Source organism: Zingiber officinale, chromosome 6B (assembly GCF_018446385.1).
Source record: "Zingiber officinale cultivar Zhangliang chromosome 6B, Zo_v1.1, whole genome shotgun sequence".
NCBI lineage: Eukaryota > Viridiplantae > Streptophyta > Magnoliopsida > Zingiberales > Zingiberaceae > Zingiber > Zingiber officinale.
The window spans coordinates 5,383,478-5,394,317 of NC_055996.1; positions in this window are offsets into that span (position 1 = coordinate 5,383,478).

Below are 10,840 nucleotides of genomic sequence, written 5' to 3' on the forward strand. Positions count from 1 at the left end.
TTTTATTACTCTATCCATTGCACCCTAATGAGTTGCGAAATACGAAGCTTTATAGATTGAAATAAATATTTAATCATGTGGGTTCTATTCTTTTCCATTCTCTTAAAAAAATTATACATAAAAATATATTTAGTATATTAAAAATAATGATCCCAATTTTTAGAGAATGAAATTGTACAATCTTTTATCACGTGGGTCCTATTTTTTCATTATCTTTAAAAAAACATATAACAATATATTTAATACATTAAAAATAATGGGTCCCAATAAAAATTGGGGCCCTAGGCATATGCTTTAATAGGACCTATGCCTAAAGCTGGCCCTGTTTTCAACCAAGTGTTAGAAAAATAATTTTTTTTTTTTACATCTAATTCAAATATAAGGTAATTTACCTCTTTGCATTAAAATTGAATGTATGATGATGGTGTTAGTAATTAGTCCTAAGAGTCAATCATGAGATGATTAGGCCTTTTGGATTACTCATTGAGTTAGATTCAAATGAACCCACTCATTAGATTGAGTCTAATCCGAATTAGACATATTGGATTAATGGATTAGACTCAATGGGTTAGACTTATTGGGTTATTAGATTAATGGTTAATCCAATATAATAAATCCAACCCATTAAGAGAAATACAAAGAGACAAAAGACCTTTAGTATTCATGGGATGAATATAAATAGCCTTTTGTGATGAATTTTTCATAAGAGTTGAAAAGTGAAGAGAATGATGACTCTTCTTCCCTCTCTTCTTCCTCCTCCTTCCATGGCCAAACCAATCTTCTTGCTAGCACAAGAAGAAGGTTCTTCTCCGAAGGCTTTGTTCGTACGACGAACAAAGGATATGTTCGTGTGGATACCATAGAGGCACGGACGCTTGAACGCGCTGAGATCTGGATCCAAAGAAAAAGTTGCTGTCGGGATTGCGAATGACACACAACAAAGGTAATCCTATCATGTAACTTAGTATAGTTTATTTTTAGAAAATATTTTTTCCCTTCGGATGGATCTGTTGGATAAAAGGATCTAATATTTTTTTACTACACTTCCGCATATTTAGCGCACTAGATCCCAACAGATGGGCACGAAATTAACTAGGAATTTTGATGATGCCTTAATTTTTTTAACCAAGTACTTAAATCTTTTCTATTGTCCAAATTATTTAATCCTCTCCTTAATCATATACTTTCTTTTCTCTATCTAAAATAAAAAAATACACCTACTTTCTATTTTCTTCTTCTCTTTGTACTATAATCTTCGCTATCTAAAATAAAAAAATACACCTACTTTCTATTTTCTTCTTCTCTTTGTACTATAATCTTTAATAACTAGGGTGCAGTAGCAATTGATACTCATAATAAAATCATTTCAATTAAAGTTGCAAGAATCTGGTACATTTAGGGAAAAAATCGACGGCCCTAAATTATTATAATAGTCAAAAGAGCATCAAATTAAAAGGCGACCCTCCTTTTTTGAGAATAACCTTTATTTTCAAAGTTATTATAACAGCTACGAGTAACTATTATAAAATGTAATAATTAGTATCATACCAACAACTTAGTAACCTCTATACAATTGCCTTAAAGTAATTTTAATTAATTTAAAATTATTTTGATGAAATTTAAATAATTTTGATCAAATTGATAATTTTTTTATATGATAGTGCTTAGAGTTTAGAATTTAAGACTCAAAGTTTTAACATTTAGAGTTCAGGATTTATGATTTAAAGTTTATCTATAACCGTGTAATAGCAACTTACTTCTACAACTATATAATAACTATTTAGTAGTTTCTATAATTATTTTAAAATAATTTCGATAAAGATTAATATTTTTTTATCAAGTTGGTAAGAATATTTTAATATAATATTATTTAGAATTTAGAATTTAATTATAATTATATAATAGCTACCTAAGTAACTTCTTGTGTAATAGCTACTTAGTAGCTACTACAATTATTTTAAAGTGATTTTAATCAATTTAAAATTATTTTAATGAAGTTTAAGCAATTTTGACTAAGTTAGTAAAAAGTATTTTGATACAATAGTAATTTGTACATATTAATTTTGATTAAAATAAAATAATTAATTTTTCATATTGTAATTTGATACAACATATATATAGGTGGCTCTCACATAGGATCAGAAATTCAATCTTTCGGTTAACATGATAGTCAAAGTCTAAGGTAGGTCAACCTGAGTAAATGGTCGATTAGGACATCAGAGATCACCATCCAATCATATCTCCGCCTCATGGGGCTCTGCTCCCCTAAATCCTTCCGCTCGGTTCCCAATCAGATTTTCTACTCCCAGGACTCTGCTCCCTTGCCTCCTCTCGATCGGGTCATGGGATCACGGGGCTCTGCTCCCTTATATCCTTCCGCTCGGTTCCCAATCGATTCACATGATCACGAGGTTTTGCTCCCCTATATCCTTCTGGTTGATTCCCGATTAGATTTCCTACTCCCAGAGCTCTGCTCCCTATCTCCTCCCGATCGGTTCATAGGATCACGGGGCTATGCTCCCATATAGCCTGCCTCTAGGTTCTCGATCGACCCAATCAGATCTTCGACTCATAGGGCCCTGCTCCCCTTGGATCCCTATCAAATGAACATGCATATAATTAAGTAGACTTGTCAGCCCACGACCAGAGATTAGGCCCCCTTTTTTCTAACCTATTATCCCAATATTTGGGTCAGGCCTAGAAAGTCTAATGAACCTTTCAACTCAAGAGCTCATTCCACAATTAATATTGCATGTGGGATTGCCAAAGGCATGTAGGACCATATCTTTATATAGAATATAGGAAAGTAGAAATGTATGGGGGATGGGACTGTACACTATAGTGGAGATACATAGATTTGACATATCTCTTATGCTGATATGAGATTTAATTAATGTGGGGATTATAAAAGTGTTAAAAAAGGTCCCACCCTCATGGACATAGATACGTCTTTTGTTTCACACACATCTTATATTCTTCTACTACTGTTTGTAAGTACTCCGAGATATTTTTGATATGATTAATCGAATTAAGTTAGGTCATGTTGTTGTTAGGACCCTTGGCGGCCGGCTTGAGGGAGTGAATTGTCTATGAAACAACCTTTCTCGTTCTTTCAACTCAGATTAGTAGCAACAATACAATTAAGAATGAATTAAAAACAAACTGAAAGAAGAGGTGCAGGGTTTACTTGGTTACAACCTAGTTGGTCACTTGGTTGTTAATCCAAGATAAATGAAACACTCTAAAAAATCTCCTTTAGTGAAGGCGGAGAAACCTCTTACACTCGTTGATTGCTCAGACTATTGCTAGGAAATGAATACTAGAGTTGATACTGAAGTTGTTGTCTATTTCCTAGCTACAGGGGCCTTTTTATAGCTCTTAGAAAATCCTATTCATGGGTGGAAGACGCCTCTAATAGGCTGGAAGGCGCCTCCAGTAAGACGCTTTATCCTTTGGCAACGATAATATTTTTCTGGTCGAAGGCGCCTTCCATAGGGCTGGTAGGCGCCTTCGTACTGTTTATTGAAGGCGCCTTCTAGCCATGGAAGGCGCCTTCCACAGTGAGGCGCGCGAAGTGCCTTATGTTGGTGCAAGTTGCACCAGAATCAAACCTGAGTTTTGATATTGTCAAAGGTTCAAGTTAAGTCTTGTTATGATCTAACAAGTTGACTGAGTGTGCATGATGTTTACTCAACCAAGAAAGACCTAGTTGGAGGCTAGGCAGGAGAAATCTTAGCAGATTGTGGAACCCAAGTGCAAGTCCAAGAAGGTCGAGAGGACCTGAAGCTTGGCAGTATGATCGAGAGGTCTGGAGGACCTAAGATCAAGGGAAAAGTCCTGGCAAGCCGATCAGAGCTAAATGAAAAGTTCAAACTAGATCTAGAGTGTTAGGATCCGACGTACGGCTAGAGAGGGGGGTGTGAATAGCCGACCCCAATCTTTCGCGTTTCTTCCTACGATTAGGTTAGTGCAGCGGAAATACAACGTAGAAAGAAAACAGGAGAAGAAAGACAAACCATATAACGAGGTTCGGAGATGAACTCCTACTCCTCGGCGTGTCCGTAAGGTGGACGAAGCCTACCAATCCGTCGGTGGATGAGTCCCCGGAAACCCGGCTAATAGATACTCCTTGTGGGTGGAGAAACCTCACCACAATCTTTGCAACAGCAATAGGAGTACAAATAGGAACAAGAAAACAAGAACAGAAATGTAAACAACACTTGCTTGCCTTCTTGAAGTCAGCAGGAACCCTGGTGAAGCAGCAGCTTCTCGGATCCAAGCCTAGCTAGAAAACCAGCAACAGGAAGAAGCTCACGCGAAGCTTTAGCACCCAACGAGCTCAACAAAGCTCAGCAGGAAGAAGAAGCAGAAGCTTCAGGCAGGAGAGAACTTCCAGAAGGAAGAAGAAGTAGCTGCAGAGGCGCTTCACCGAAGTCCCCTTTTATACCTGCGAAGAAGAAGAGCAGAGAACTAGCCGTTGCGTCGCAACGGCTAGATTCCTGATCGGTCCACAGACCGATCAGGCTTCGGTCCCTCGTCTGATCGGCGTCTCCTGATCGGTCTGTGGACCGATCAGGGAACCTCCTGATCGGTCCATAGACCGATCAGGCTTCGGTTCCTCAGCCACTGATCTATGCCTGATCGGTCTGCCGACCGATCAGGGTATGGGTGGATCGGTCAACAGACCGATCCACGGCTTTCTTCTCGCGAGGTTGCGTTGCCTCCTGATCGGTCTCCAGACCGATCAGATTACAATCAGTGAGCCACTGATCTGATTCTGATCGGTCACCAGACCGATCAGGGCAACCGCAGTATCACTGGATCGGTCACCAGACCGATCCAAACTTCTCAGCCCTAAACCTAAGGCTTCCACACCAACATCCGGTCAACCTTGACCTGTTGGTACATCATCCCTAGCATCTGGTCACTCCCTTGACCTGCTAGCACTCCCCGCTAAGTGTCCGGTCAATCCTTTTGACCCACTTAGACTTTTTCACACCAGATGTCCGATCATCTCCGATCCATCTGGATTTTCCTCCGTGCCAAGTATCCGGTCAATCCCTTTGACCTACTTGGACTTTCCAACACCAGATGTCCGATCACCCTTGATCCATCTGGATTTTCCCTTGCCTGGCTTCACTCACCAGGACTTTCACCTAGCTTCACTCACTAGGGTTTTCACCTGGCTTTACTCACCAGGATTTCCAACTGCCTAACATCCCAGTTAGGACTTTCCCATTGCCTGACTTCACTCACCAGGACTTTCCAACTGCCTAACATCCCAGTTAGGACTTTCCCACTGCCTGGCTTCACTCACCAGGACTTTCCACACTACCTAACATCCCAGTTAGGACTTTCCCACTGCCTGGCTTCACTCACCAGGACTTTCCAACTGCCTAATATCCCAGTTAGGACTTTCCCTCGTGCCAAGCTCCCTGCTTGGACTTCTCTGTGCCAAGTCTCCATACTTGGACTTTTCCGGTTGCCAAGTCTCCATACTTGGACTTTTCCCGTGCCAAGTCTCCACACTTGGACTTTTTGCGTGCCAAGCTCCCTGCTTGGACTTTTTCCCGAATCAGGTCAACCAGGTCAACCTTGACCTACGGTTGCACCAATAATCTCCCAAACATCTATTCTTGTCCCATATCAAGAATAGAACTTCTCTTCTCGTCAAACATCGTCAAACATAACTCGTCAAACATCAAAACACAACTCGAGTCAAGTCAACTCGAGTCAACTCGTGTCAAGTCAACTCGAGATTGCACCAACAATCTCCCCCTTTTTGATGTTTGACAAAATCCAAAATCAAGTTAGGTTAACCTGATAACCTAACTTAGGTTTTCCAACCATCTTCCAATGTCCAATGTTCTTTCCTTGAACATTCTCTGGACATTCTCCCCTTAGGTTAACCCGATAACCTAACTTGGGTTCTCCAATAATTCTCCCCCTTTTTGACACACATCAAAAAGAATTCCAATGTTCTTCCTCGAACATTCCTTGACATTTTTCCCTTAGCTTAGGTTAACCCGATAACCTAACTTGGGTTCTCCAATAACTCTCCAATGAACACTCTCCCCTTTTTGACACACATCAAAAAGAAAAAGAGGGTATCAAGGTCAAAAGTTTCTTCCTAATGAAAGTCCCATACCTTTCATTGAAACTCTTAATTTCCCCCTTGATACTAAACTCAACCATCAACTTAGTGATAATCCCATATCACTAATCCTCAAAAGTCTTAAGGAGTAAAAACTCCCCCTAAAAGTCAACTCCCCCTTGACCATTGCACCAACAATGTCTTGGAGAGTTTCAAACCTTTAGAAATCCACAAAACCCAACTTCCAGCTGAAATTTCAGACCAACAGCTGAAAATCAGAAACTGGGCACGCCCTGATCGGTCCCCAGACCGATCAGAAACCCCATGGATCGGTCCCTAGACCGATCAGGCCTTCACCAGATCGCACCAAGCTCTTTGGTTCTTACTGGATCGGTCTGCAGACCGATCCATGCTTCTCTGGATCGGTCCACAGACCGATCAGGACTTACCTGGATCGGTCCCCAGACCGATCCAGACTCTGATAGGCAGATTTCTGAAATTTCCTTCCCGAAATTCAGAAACTCCTAGAAAATTCCAGAAAATTCGAAAAATTACGAAACTTTGAGGATACATTCCTCATATCATACACTATCAAGGAAAAATAGTTTTCTATGAAAATAACTTCCATTTTTCAATCTTGATACAAAGTTCAAAAACTTTGAAATAGTTCAAGTTTAACTCAACTTTGTATCACAATGTTCAATGATGAATGCAATCACTAAGATGACTTCATCAAGCTTTTCCAAATCAATTTCAAAATGCTTTTAAAACCATTTGAATTTAGGACCATAATCTTAGGGCTAGATGTACATGACTTGTACACAAGCTTTCCCTATGATCCTCAATTTCTTGAATTAGGGTCATCTAGGTACAAGGACTATGTACCTTGATCCTAACTCATGATCCTAATATCTCACACACATCTAAGGTGTATCAAACCACATTCAAGTCAATTTTGATGTGAGATATGGGTTTAGGTATCTTAGACTAAGGTCTCATGCATTTTCTAAACACAAATTTGATCTCAATATCAAAATGTGTTTTTCATCCTTAAATCAATTCAATTGATTATTAATGCAAGAGATGATGACATGGCATAAAATGGTATCATAAATGAAAACATGTGCCAATGTCATGATGTCATGGCATAAAGTTTGAAACTTAAATAAACATGACATAAAAACTAGCCTAAGCATTATCATGACATTTCAAATGATAATAAACTAAATATGATGTCATGGCATGGCATATGGCAACCAATCATGGCAAGTTAGCACAAATAAAATACCTAAATTCCCTATCTAAGTATCCTTAGCCTTAGCTAACTTAAAATCTAACCCTAGATTGCCCATATATCCCTAAGAGAAAACCAAAATCTCAATTATGGTATTTCTCTAGGTTTTCTTAAATTGTGCCAAATAAGATCATTCTTTTCCATAATGGCACATTTTACTCTTCCAAGGAGTAAATGATAATTCCATTTCATTTCCAAAGGTTCACAAAACCTTGAAAATGCTCCTTGAGTGTCAATTTCCTCAAAGTTGGGTTAACTACCCTTCTTATTGGAGTTGACACTCTCTAACCCATTTATGGGGTAGAGAAGATGCTCCTAGGAACCCAATACCTATTAGAGCTCATTGGGTTCACTAAATATTCACTAGGGATAACTTCCCTAGCAACCCTCCTAATGACCCTCTTAGGCTTTAAAGCCTTGGTCATTTGGGACTCATCAAGATCAACTCTAGGGGTGACTCCCCTTGTGACCTTGGTGGCGGTCTTCCTAGCCCTAGTTTTTGTTCCATAATCGAATGGAACATTATGATAAGTGGGCTTGACCACTTGGGACTTAGGTTTGTGACCCAAACCTTTCTTGTCCTTGGACATTGGTTTTTGACCCTTAAACCCTAGAGTCAAATCCTTAAGAGCCTTTTCTAGAGAGTCAAGTCTTGACCTCAAGACTTGATTTTCTTTCTCTAATACCTCAAATTTTAATTTATCATTCTTCTTTGAGGTATTCCTAGGCATATGTCTAGTTGTCTTGGGGTTTCTACCTAGGTTCTCCTTAGCCTTAGATGAGTTAATCCTAGGGTTGGCCTTCCTAGTATTGTTCTTATCTAAGCTAAGATGTTTAGCACCTAAGCACACATGTTGATTTCTATGATTATCATGCTTATCATTCTTGACAATTGCAATAAGACTACTAGCATGTATCTTATTAGAAGTGCAAGAATGAACCTTAGAGGATACCTTAGGGTTTGCCTTCGCTCCCCCTTTACACGTGCTTGGTCTTTTGTCCTTGTGAGATTGCCTCCCCTTGGACATTGACTCCTATAGTGTCCCCGTTGCTTGCATTGGAAGCACACCACGTGCTCCTTGCCCTTGCGTTTTGGGACTCCGACTTCCTTGATCTTTGGCGCCGGTGGAGTCTTCTTAGTCTTCTTTGGACATTTACTCTTGTAATGTCCAAATTCCCTACACTCAAAACACATTATATGCAATTTACTTGAACTTAAAGTGTTTGAGTTACCTAGGGTTGAGGATGGATGTATACTCTCTTCTTCATCCCTCCCGGAGGTAGAAGCTTCTTCTTCGTGCTCCGATCTTGAAGAAGAACTCACCTCCTCTTCTTCTTTAGATGTTGAGTAGCCCTCAACTTCTAATTCCTCACCTCCACGATGTGAGCTACTTGGCTCACTAGGCTCCTCTTCATGGCTTGAAGTGGGGCTCTCCTCATGGAGTTTGGCCAAGTTGTTCCACAACTCCTTGGCATTATTGTATCCTTCTATCTTACACAAAATATCATTAGGTAAAGAGAATTCAAATATTTTCATTACCTTGTCGTTGATTGTGGATTGGTGGATTTGCTCCTTCGTCCACTTCTTCTTCTCAAAAGGTTTTCCTTCTTTATCCATCGGAAGAGTGAAACCTAATTGTACACAAGTCCAATTTTCAATGTTAGTCATAAGGAAATACTTCATCCTTACCTTCCAATACGCGAAGTCGTCGCGATCGTAGAAGGGTGGAATGGTGATGTCTTCTCCGAGTTGATCCATCTCTAGCTTGTGCTCCCTCGGGTGTTAATCCGGCGAAGAGCGACCTCGCTCTGATACCACTTGTTAGGATCCGACGTACGGCTAGAGAGGGGGGTGTGAATAGACGACCCCAATCTTTCGTGTTTCTTCCTACGATTAGGTTAGTGCAGCGGAAATACAACGTAGAAAGAAAATAGGAGAAGAAAGACAAACCATATAACGAGGTTCGGAGATGAACTCCTACTCCTCGGCGTGTCCGTAAGGTGGACGAAGCCTACCAATCCGTCGGTGGATGAGTCCCCGGAAACCCGGCTAATAGATACTCCTTGTGGGTGGAGAAACCTCACCACAATCTTTGCAACAGCAATAGGAGTACAAATAGGAACAAGAAAACAAGAACAGAAATGTAAACAACACTTGCTTGCCTTCTTGAAGTCAGCAGGAACCCTGGTGAAGCAGCAGCTTCTCGGATCCAAGCCTAGCTAGAAAACCAGCAACAGGAGAAGCTCACGCGAAGCTTTAGCACCAACGAGCTCAACAAAGCTCGAAGAAGAAGAAGCGAAGCTTCAGTGAGAGAACTTCGAAGGAAGAAGAAGTAGGCCGCGAGGACGCTTCACCAAGTCCTGTAGCCCTCTTTTATACCGCGAAGAAGAAGAGCAGAGAACTAGCCGTTAACGGCTAGATTCTGATCGGTCCATGGACCGATCAGGGAACCTCTGATCGGTCCACAGCACCGATCGGACTTCGATCCCTCGCCTCGATCGGCGTCTCACGATCGATGTGCGGGACCGATCGAGGCTCTGATCGGTCCATAGGCCGATCGAGGAACCTCTGATCGGTCCATAGACGATCGGCCCCTCACCATCGATCTATGCGATCGGTCTGCCGACCGATCGAGACATGGATGGTCGCCGAGACCGATCCACGGCTTCTTCCGCGAGGTTGCGTTGCCTCCGATCGGTCTCCGGATCGATCGACATTACCCGCGAGCCATCGATTCGATTCTGGGTCCACTGCACTCGAGGCAAACGCAGATACCGGATCGGTCACCGCCGATCCAAACTTCTCGACCCTAAACCTAAGGCTTCCACACCAACATCCGGTCAACCTTGACCGTTGGTACATCATCTAGCATCCGGTCACCCTTGACTGCCGGCACTCCCCGCTAAGTGTCCGGTCAATCCCTTTGACCCACTTAGACTTTTCCACACCAGATATCCGATCATCTCTGATCCATCTGGATTTTCCTCTTCGTGCCAAGTATCCAATCACTCCCTTGATCTACTTGGACTTTCCAACACCAGATGTCCGATCACCCTTGATCCATATGGATTTTCCCTTGCCTGGCTTCACTCACCAGGACTTTCACCTAGCTTCACTCACTAGGGTTTTCACCTGGCTTTACTCACCAGGATTTCCAATTGCCTAACATCCCAGTTAGGACTTTCCCATTGCCTGGCTTCACTCACCAGGACTTTCCACACTGCCTAACATCCCAGTTAGGACTTTCCCACTGCCTGGCTTCACTCACCAGGACTTTCCAACTGCCTAATATCCCAGTTAGGACTTTCCCTCGTGCCAAGCTCCCTGCTTGGACTTCTCTGTGCCAAGTCTCCATACTTGGACTTTTCCAGTTGCCAAGTCTCCATACTTGGACTTTTCCCGTGCCAAGTCTCCACACTTGGACTTTTTGCGTGCCAAGCTCCCTGCTTGG